The sequence below is a fragment of the Dreissena polymorpha genome, chromosome 13 (genome assembly GCF_020536995.1).
Source record: "Dreissena polymorpha isolate Duluth1 chromosome 13, UMN_Dpol_1.0, whole genome shotgun sequence".
NCBI lineage: Eukaryota > Metazoa > Mollusca > Bivalvia > Myida > Dreissenidae > Dreissena > Dreissena polymorpha.
Genome location: NC_068367.1, coordinates 63,363,083 through 63,374,097, shown reverse-complemented (window position 1 = coordinate 63,374,097; position 11,015 = coordinate 63,363,083).

The window sequence follows — 11,015 nt, the reverse complement described above, 5'->3', positions numbered from 1 at the left end:
TCCTACTTATAATTATCACAATAAATATATGCGTAAACTCATCTTCGACAGCTTCGCCGGAAAACGGAAACGCGCACCTGAAAAAACACACACTCATATCTCGTAGGTGAAACGATATGTTTTAAACGGGCGTATTGTATACATATACTAATTGCATACCTGCCTATAACAGTGCATGAAAAAAAGTAAACGGTTTTATGTGACCGACCAGTTAACCGTAAACATAAAGCGGACCGAAGCCGATGACGGAGATTTGATATATTTTTTAGGGGTTGTTGGGAGGTCATATATATATATATATATATATATATAATAAAAGTAAAAACACGTGTCTGGGATTTTAAATATATATTGATTTAGCCAACGCGTTTCGCATAGCTCATCAGGGCATAATACAATATATTACAACGTCAAAATGTCATGGAGATAACGTCATATCAATTATGACGTCATAACGTCAATAAATATTAAATGAAATTTAATTTGGGTTTAAATACATGTATAAAAGGTTGTTCCTTTGCTAACCTAGCTGAAATATTGTTCGAAAATAGCTTATAAAATGGAAATATTTTAAATTTGGTTCATTATGTGAACATTCATCTAAATGTTTACTTAAAGGCATCTGTCTTGTTGAGGGGTCTCGCATTTGTTGTTCATGGACAGATCGCCTATTTCTAAGTTTATCGCCAGTTTGGCCTATATAATATTGTTTGCATCCATTGCATACTAATACATAAATCACATTTTGTATATCGCATGACATATTAGTTTTTATTTTGAATATTTTGCCATTAAAATCAAAAGAATTCCCTTCAATAATATAACCACACAGGGCGCATCTAGGGTCATTACATTTGGATACTCTTGGTTCTTGAGATGAAAAGTAAGATTTGGTTAACAGACGTTTTAAATTAGGTGGCTGTCGCTTACATTTTATTATCTTCTGATTTGAAATTATTTTATTCATAACCGGGTCTGTTTGTAAAATGTCAATGTTGTTTTTTAATACGCCAAACAGTTCTTTATTTTTTGGATTTTGTGTTGAAATAAATGGAATTATATTACTCTTGTCTTTTTGTGTTGATTTTGAAAGTAATTCATGTTTAGGGATGGAAAGTGCTTTTTTAATACCTGTATTTATAATAGATTGTGGATATTTTCTTTGAATAAGGGAATGCTTAAGTTCATTTAAACGTTTTAGTTTAAGTTTATCATTCGAAACTATGGTGCAGATCCGTTTCGCTAAAGTGGAAGGAATATTTTTCTTTGTGTGTTTATTATGACACGAGGTAAAATTAAGATATTGTTTAGAATCAGTTTCTTTGTAATATATATCAGTATTAATTTCAGTATTGTTTTTTATAATCAATATATCAAGAAATGGTAACTCGAGTGTGCTTGTTTGCATTGTAAACTTGATATCCGAATGTAAGTTGTTTAAAATAGTATAAAAGTTTTGAAGTTCATGGGGAAATTTTGTCCAGAAAATAAAGCAATCGTCTAGAAATCTTTTCCAAAATGTTTTTATAAAAGAAAGAAATTCATCATTATAAATTGATCCAATTCTTGCATATAGTTTTTGTTCTAAAAATCCCACTACCAATGTAGCGTATGTTGGCGCGAATTTAGTACCCATTGCAGTCCCTTTAGATTGGTTGTAGTACTTATCATCAAAATTGAAGTTATTATTTTCAAGTATTATTTTTATGCCTTCTTTTATAAACCGTTGTGAAAATCTTTCATTAACCGAATCTGGATATTTTTGAAGCCAATAATCAATAGCTTCTAAACCAAGAGTATGCGGTATATTAGAATATAAATTAATTACATCAAATGATACTAATGTACTTGACTCTGGAACTTGTGAAGGTATATGTTTTAGGAAATCTATGTTATTTGTTATATTGCTATTGACATATTTTACAAACGGTTTTAACAAGATATCCAATAAAGAACTTAAACGACTTGTTTCACAGTTAGTTCCAGCGACTATTGGGCGAAAGTTTAAATCGTCTGGATCCATTAACTCTATACATTCTGAATTGCTATGTTTAATTGCATCCTGAATGATTTTACTTTTATGAATTTTTGGAAGACCATAAAATAGGCTTGTTTTCCATTCGAATTTTACTAAGAAATCATTTTCCTGTTTAGTTAGTTTATTATTTTCCTTTAGTAAATTGCGTATTTTTGAAAGTGTTATTTGACTACCATTATCAGGGATTTGTTTATAATATTCAACGTCATTTAACATTGCTAATAATTTTCTTCTATAAAAGTCTGTATTCATTATAACAATTCCGCTACCCTTATCTGCTTCTTTAATAGTTATGGATTTGTCTTCTGCTAATAAATCTATAGCTTTTCTTTCTTTTAATGATATGTTATGTTTAGTGTCATTTTCCATTTGAGAATGTTGAAGGCAAAGTGTTCGAGTAACATTTATATAATGGTCTAGTGTATTATTTCTATGTTTAGGTGGATAAAAGGACGTTTGATTTTTTACAATAGAATTGTTTGTATTATTATGATCACTATTATTAAAAAACTCTTTAAGCCTAAGTGATCTATGAAAATCATCCACATCTTTTATTTGATCATAAGAATCATTTTTATATTTAGGTGTTGGTGTAAATTTAAAACCTCTCAATAAGACGTCAATTTCAGTTTGAGATAATGATCTTTTTGAAAAATTGTAAATTTTTGTAAATAATTTTGAATTTTCAGCTAGGTTACCTAAAGTTTCTATGTCGGACTGCTCCACTCCCTGCCTCCTTCTAAAAAATCAACGTTAAATTCGCTTGGTTTGTCGTCGTTATCTTGCAAAATGTCGTCGCTCGTATTGTTGTTGTTTCTATAGTTTCTTCTGTATGAAGACCTTGTGTTATCTCTTATATTGCTTCTGTTTGAAGTGGAATTGTTTCTTTGGAAATTGTTATGTAATTCGATGTTGGTATTATTAATTTTTAAAAGAACTTCTCTTACAATACTTTCCACATCTATATTTTGTAAACAGCTTGTTTTATTTTGTTGCAGATTTCTTCTTTCCGAATGTTGTTTATTGGTGTTTCTTTCTTGACTGTTGTAGTTGTATGTTGTTTTCAGATTTTGGTAGTTGGTGGTATTTTTTCGGACGGCATCCGCATATGAAGAGGGTTGATTTTTGTTTACGAAGTCTTGTTTTTTAAAGAATAGATTTTTATTTTCATGTTCCTTTATGAATTCTTCTTCGTATTTTGAAAGCCATTTTGCATTGTTTCCCCATCTTTTATGTGAAATATATATATAACTATAACTATATATATATATATATATATATATATATATATATATATATATATATATATATATATATATATATATATATATATATATATACAGTCGAAACCCGTTGACTCGAACTCGCTTGGTTCGAATTTTCGGTTGGCTCGAAATCTCCTCCAAGCACCGAATTTTTTATTTCTATATATAAATTAAATTTTTTGTAGGATGGCTCGAAATCGCTTGGCTCGAATTATCGGATGGCTCTAACTGTTTCACAGTCCCGGCCATAGTTTTCACACGTTCTTTTGTTCGGTTGGCTCGAACTCGCTTCGGGTCGCATAAAACTGTAAATCGATTAGGACCTGTTGATTAAAGGCAGGCAATAATTGATGTCACACACGTTGCAAACATGCCATCGACTCAATCGTTAATTGATTTTAGTGAAAGATGACATTTTGTATAAAATCTGGCTTGCTTGTAGACGCAGTATTATTATGGCTGAAACGTCTGACTCTGCTTAGCCATCTAGAGAAGGCCCCCGTTCCCAATCCGGGTGGATATCTAAATCAGCACTACACAAAGGGTCAGCTGTAGGGAGTAAAGGGACAAAGAAAAAGTTACACGAAAAAATGACACAGAAAAATATTAAAGTCATTTTGGCAGAAGAAAGAGGCAAAACCAACAAAAGTGGAAAATGCCGAAGAATTAGTAGTGCATGTATATGTGCTTCGTAAAACATGCTGATATAATTTTCTATATGATATTATTTTGATTGAATGTTTAACTGTTTTAACATATTGGTTAAACAAATTAAGTATATATTTGGTTCTTATTAATTCATGAAAATAAAGGAGTGCACAGTAGAACGGAGTTGGGAAGTATGAATTCTCTTCAACTGGAGGTGCAAATGTATTGCAGACTTATGTTAGTAAAAAAATTTGAAAGTGAATTAGAAATCGAATGGCTCGAATTCCGGATGGCTTGAATCAGTGTTGTCGGTCCCAGGGAGTTCAAGCCATCGGGTTTCGACTGTATATATATATATATATATATATATATATATATATATATATATATATATATATATATATATATATATATATATATATATATTGAATGATATTTAAATATTAGTAAAACCACTACACTTTTCATTTCACGTGTTATTGATGTTCATGAAGCACATAAATAAAAGCTTATACAATGAGGACCGTTAAATTTAGCCATCTGCAAAATAAGAGAAGCATTGCTTATTGCTGTTTTTGTCATACCGATGATTGATTTCTTGAAATGTCACTGAAAAAACAAAAGAACTCCATCTTAGTATTTCTCATCCTCAACTTATCTTTTTACGATGTTTGCTTTTGTTCTTTTGTGATTGACGAAAATCGTGTTCAAGTCGACATTTTCATAAGTGACAAAATGCTTTAAATGTTTACAAGACAGAGTATTCGCGTCTCTGCCCCGGATTTTATTTTTACTATTATCTCGCTTAAATTTATTAACAGTTAGAAATAAAGGTAACATCGTAAACGTTTTCTGTTCATGCTGTATATTTTTATTTAACCATTAAAACTAGAACTGTCTACGTGGACACAAAGATTGCTTCACTCACGTTATAGATTTGTATATTACTGTTCAATCTATACTTTAATTATGTATTGCTTAACAAATTATAGGGTCAGGGTACGGCAGATGTCAGCTTTATTAATAAAAAACGTCTGTCTGGACCTGATCCTTTAAGTTTCACTGGTGAGTATTTACAGAATTAATTACGTTAAACTAAAAAAAATATTGCGGCAATCGACCTTTATATTATCTTTTCATAACGATTTATACAAAAGGGCGTAGATATGACGAGCTCAAGCGCAGTCTTTCACTGTTGCTTCCAATCTTCGTTTATGATAAATCTTTGTATAACGTATACAGAATTATAAGATCTACTTAAGTATGGAAAACTTCCTAAAAGCCAATGAGTTTCAGACTGAATGACACCAGAAAATGCATGTTCCATGCGTTTCGCATATCGGTACAATTTTATTGCACTTGTTAATGCAATAAGTAATAGTCCGATTAAAACAGACTTCAAGAACATCAAGAATTTTTTGGTAAATAGTTCATTCTTGGATGTACTTCTTTACACACATGACAAATGCTATACGTGAATTAAGGGTTATAACATGGAATTTCTTTAAGTTATCGCACATTTTACCTACTTTGTTGACATCAGACAAGCTCGACAATAAAATCTATTTCAAGATTGTGCTTGCTTCTTGACGGTAAACAATCAGTGTGCATGTAACGAAAACTCTGCTGGAAGTTGCATGCTGTACTCAAAGTTGCTACCCTTGCATCGCTTACATTTTGCCAAACTCATTACTCAATGTAAGTTGAAGTTATATATATAAATTATTAAATATTATCTTTAAATTACGAAACATCGGACAAATTTTGTATTTAAATTGCTGTAACTATTCTTATAAATACTATATCCATAACGATTTGCAAACGTAAAATTAAATTTAAATATGTCAATTTCTGACCACACAAATACATTTGCGAAATTAACCAATTTAGGACTCTTTTTTTTCAAATTATAAATTTCATAGATCGTTGTCGGAAATCAACTAATCCCAAGAAACAAGCAATACCTAACTGTAATATATACACGTGTCACATGAAAATTCACAAAAATACAAAATATTATACTTAACATTTAATTTTAATGAATAAACATTACCACATAAATGCAGGTCTTTTTCATTTGTACCTCACGTGAATTACCGGAAAAACCAGTGCCCACTAATTTAAAATTTCGAATGGTAAGTCAGTTGGCTTTCATTCCTTTTTCGAATATGAATAGTTACTTATTCATTATTGAATTAAAAATACTTGATAAAAGCTTTCAGAGATAATTTGTTTTAACCATTCTTAATTTAATAAAAGGAAGCAAACCAAGTTTAAGTTATGAATTGATTTACGACTAAGGAATAAAAACAGTTCCCTATTTCTAAAACAAACCAAATAAGCATCTGTTTCTTTGTAACTTAATCGCCAAATTATACCCTATTTACACGAAAGATACATTTGGGTGACAAATAAGATTGTATGTCAAGCAACTCGAATACATTTAATTAATATATTAAAATAAATATTGTTCATGTTTCTGCTTCGCGCTTGCTTAGGATTTCGCGTTTTATCCGAACTGACGCATTCTACTACGAATACAAACTTCACATCAACACTTTTAAAAACCGATACCTTTATTTTAAATGTATTTATTATATAAACCAATGCAGTATAGTTCATTTTCTAGGTATTTGTGTTTTTTGTGTACATACAGTTATTTGCGGCTGAATAAGGGACAAGGAACCAGTTTTTTTGTATTCCTGATTCAAACCCAATACAAAACCTGCATTTCCATACTTAAATGGTTCATTTAAATGAAAACAGTGTACTGTATGAAAGTGAAAATCATTCATAAATTACAATGTAATCATCGTTGGCGAATGAGATACTTATATTAGCTTTTCTAAAGCAAAAACGATGAGATAATGTGGAATGCTTTTTTTCCTTAAAATTGAAGACCATAGTTGTAGTGCTTCTATAGAGAATAACGCAGTCGGTAAAGTACAAACAAGAATGGCTGAGTTATTAGTGCGCTCTACTTTGGATCATTATTGGTTTGCTGAGATTATAAATCGCGTGGACTAAAGTGTTTTCTCATTGATTCATAAAATAAATGTAAATGATCGATTCTTTTCCTTCCCGCACTGATTTGTTTGATGTACATTTTAATGAAACATAACCTTGCAAAATGATTAGCTTGACCCTTTTCAGTTTCGGTAGATCCAGTTTACAAATATAATGCATGCAAGCGCCTCGCGTTTTTTTATTACAATTTCAATTACAAAAAAAATCCATTCAATATATTATTGCTGTATAGAACACCTGTATGTTATATAAGTATCTATTGGATGAAAATAGGGCCATTCCATTATCAACATAAAATAAACAGTGTTAGGGGTAGGTTTAGGTAAAATGAGAAAGTGTTGAGAAATAGAAAAAGGATTATGGAAATATATATCGTGTTTGTGAAATAGAGATAAACTCAGGGAAATATAGAAAAAGTTAGGACAACAGAGATTTGGTAACGGAAAAATGAATATGATTATGGATATATAGAAAGATTTAGGAAAATGGACGCGTTGAATTTTCATTAGAGCCCCATATAAAACTTTGAAAAATAAAATGCCACGTTAATTACAAAGGGTAGCGCTGCTGAGCGGTTAAAGACGATTGTTAAAGGAGGTGCAAGAGTCAGATATCTAATGCACATTTAGCCCGACTCCCGATGCCGATTTCCTAATTAATATCGTTAGTTTCACTCGTTGTTTCGAACTTTTGGACCTCTGCATTACACGCGCGAGAATGCGAGTACACGATACAGGCTAGTAGGAGCACGATCTCAAATAGAGGGATTAATAGTTACCTTTTTAACAACCATCTTGACATAAACTCATGAACTATAAATACCATGGTTAATGGGCATTAAACGCATATTCAATGTGTTCATTTAATTACTCAAACGTGAACAAATAAATGATGTTTCGAATGTAAAAATCGAACCAATAAAATGTCTTCTTGAAATGATAGAAATTTTCACAAACACATCTAAACTAAGCAAGAGCAAGGTTAATACACAACAATACTAGTTATTTGTAAAATAAAAACAGAATATGCATCATATTAAAAAGCACGTGGTATGTAGTACGTCATACTTGTTACACCATATATACATGTATTCATCAAATAAAATTACACCCACTGTTTCACAAATTCGATATCTTAACATTACATTAAGAATCTGATGATTGATTTTGGATGATATATAATAAAAAAATCGCTCAGTTTGATACAATCTTTCTCAACAATTGGTTCTTAATATGCTATTTTGATGATACTATTTGTGCGTGTAGTTATTACTCAGATTGCAGCCTTGTCCACGTTATTGAAATATAATTTAGACATGTCGAACAAAAATCCTGAATTAAAGCACCTGCTGAAATTAACAAACTTCCCAGCGCATGAGTGATGCTTATTTCGCCAAGAGCTTCGTCCAACCGTCTCACTGACTTCGTTTCTCAGAGTACATATACAGGCCATCGACCGAACGCATCACCACAGATATGGAAGGGAATGTTCGTCAGTCCATTCATGTTACCAAATGACAATGACATATTGCATTTTGCTTTGCCTTCTTTGTTACAAACTAACTGCGTCTTCATTGCGTCTTAATGCTTGTTTCTATCAGTTAGTGAAAAATTGCTTGTATAATTCATTTTAATATTTATTCGATGTATGTTTATCATGTATTATTGCGAGTAAATGACAAATGAATTATTTCTGTTAAAATGTTTATGTGGGTTTCTTCTTTTTGCTGATCTATTATCATTTCAATACTTAGTAATGCTAGAAAGGGCATATTCTACTAAGCGAAACGAATAAGCACATGGCAGCAGCTCACATGATGTAATCCGAATGTCGAATGCATTAAGACGAATGCAATGTAATACTGAATTCATATAAGCCGGAGAACCCGTGTTTTCTGTAGATTTCGGTAGTTTTCGTAAAAGGTTAACATTAAGAACGGTGTTGTATAATACATCTACCAGATAAATTACTCTACCGCTTCGTTTCAAACGTATTTTCGACTGTTCTTCTTAAGGTGTTGTCTTTATTTATTAGGTAACTTGCATACGATTGTAATCCCCATTTCGAGCGTTGGGTTGTCATTTGATTTTTGATAAGGGTCTATTTGAAGTTAAGCTAAATATTCAGTCATAAAGCAAAAAGTGTCATAAGATCTTTGTTAAGACAGGATCTTGAATTCTAGCATTTAAATACTTTTCCAGACTTATAACATGTCTTTTATAAGTAATAGGTGAACACTAGCAACAATAAAGTTTGCTACCATAACATGTTTTCCATCAAAATTACTTCTTTTACATGAAAATGACAGGTGTTAGTTTCTTTGTGGTTTGATAGCATTTATGTTACACGAATTATATAACCACTTGTAACGTAACCAACACATTGGCATTATGGAATTAATATAATACTGGAATTTTGGAAATAATACATAAATTTATCAGACATTAATAAGGTTAAATTATTATTGAATGATGGAAATTATTAGTAGATTCATTGGATATTAAAACAGTATAAATAACATATTAAGAGACGTTTGAGTAAAATATTCTGTTAAACATCTGACAGGGAATCACAAAAAAGTTATACCTTAAGAAACAAAAAAAACATGCATGAAGCATACATTTGACCAACAGTGTTACTATGCATATCTTAGAAAATGCAATTGTATAAGAGCATATGATATTATGTTATAGACCAACGAAGTAACTTATAACAGATGCTAGAATAATGAGTTACCGGAGTGCAAAATGTACACCTAGAGAGAATATGTATTGTGTTGCAGACTAACAATATTTATATGCCAAACTGATACCAAAATAATGAATATACAATTTGGACACCTTAAGGATTAATTATCAGAAGGCTGCGTTTCCATATCTCTTGAATTATTCTAATCAACACAAGAACACACTCTTTTGCTTACCCTGTGTGTCAAAATTCGGTCCATTATGTATGTATTCGTTATGTGTCCGTTGCATACGTCATCATCAAATTGTACACGCGTTACCCTTTAATATATGTATTTTGTTCTTAATACAAAATTAGTATCCCGACCACAGCCGGAGAGGAGAGGTCGTAGTTTCTTGCTGTCGCTGGCGGGGCAAGTTGCGGTTCTTTGCGTTTATCTTACAAACATTTGAAAACGTTGTGCAGTAATAAAACGAGAAGAAATCTGAAATGGACTTTGTCTACGTTTATGTCATCGTGTTCTCTATCAACTACGGTATACACTATAAAGTAAATGTAATTAACAAGTATAAATCAGTTATTTATTGTGCATGCAGGCATTTATATATTACCAGACAGTTGTGCAATCTCACATGTATATGCAGGTTTTTAAATTATAATGCATCAGTGTATGGATTGTTTTGAAAGCAATTGTATGATCATTATAAAATTGCATATGTCTAGTCAGTAGCAGTATGTGTGGGATACATTCAGAACAGGACCAGAATGATAATTTAGCCAAAATGCCGTGTAATACGTATATTTTCTAATAAAATTGTAAAAAGGTCATTCAGTGTTGAGATTATGTGGACACGCTATTTCTTGGATGGACGGCTTCATCTACAGTCATTGCAAGACACACAGCAACAACGTAATTGAGCCACGGCCTTGGGAAATGTGTCTTAGTGCATGTGTGTCAAGTGATAAACAGGGCTTATCAGGGATGAAATTTACGCTTTAATGGAATTTTTCGTTAAAAAGTATCTGGCGGAAAGTGTTGTCCCTGACAAGCCTGTGCTGACGGTACAGGCTAATCTGAGACAATATTTTACGCACGTGCATTAAGTCCCATTTTCTCAGAGCCAGACGCAAATGTTTAAGCAATGCCCCTTAAATTTAGAAATATATCCAATGCAGAGCAGCAAAAATGGTTTGCAATTTATTGAAAATCTTATAATTGTTCAAATAAAAAAGATGCATTTCTTATTTACAAGATGCAATCATGTTTCCAAAATAACAACACAATTGGTATTTCATGTAAAGGCTATACACACTATATCTCGCTTTTTCATTCACAGCAATTCATATTT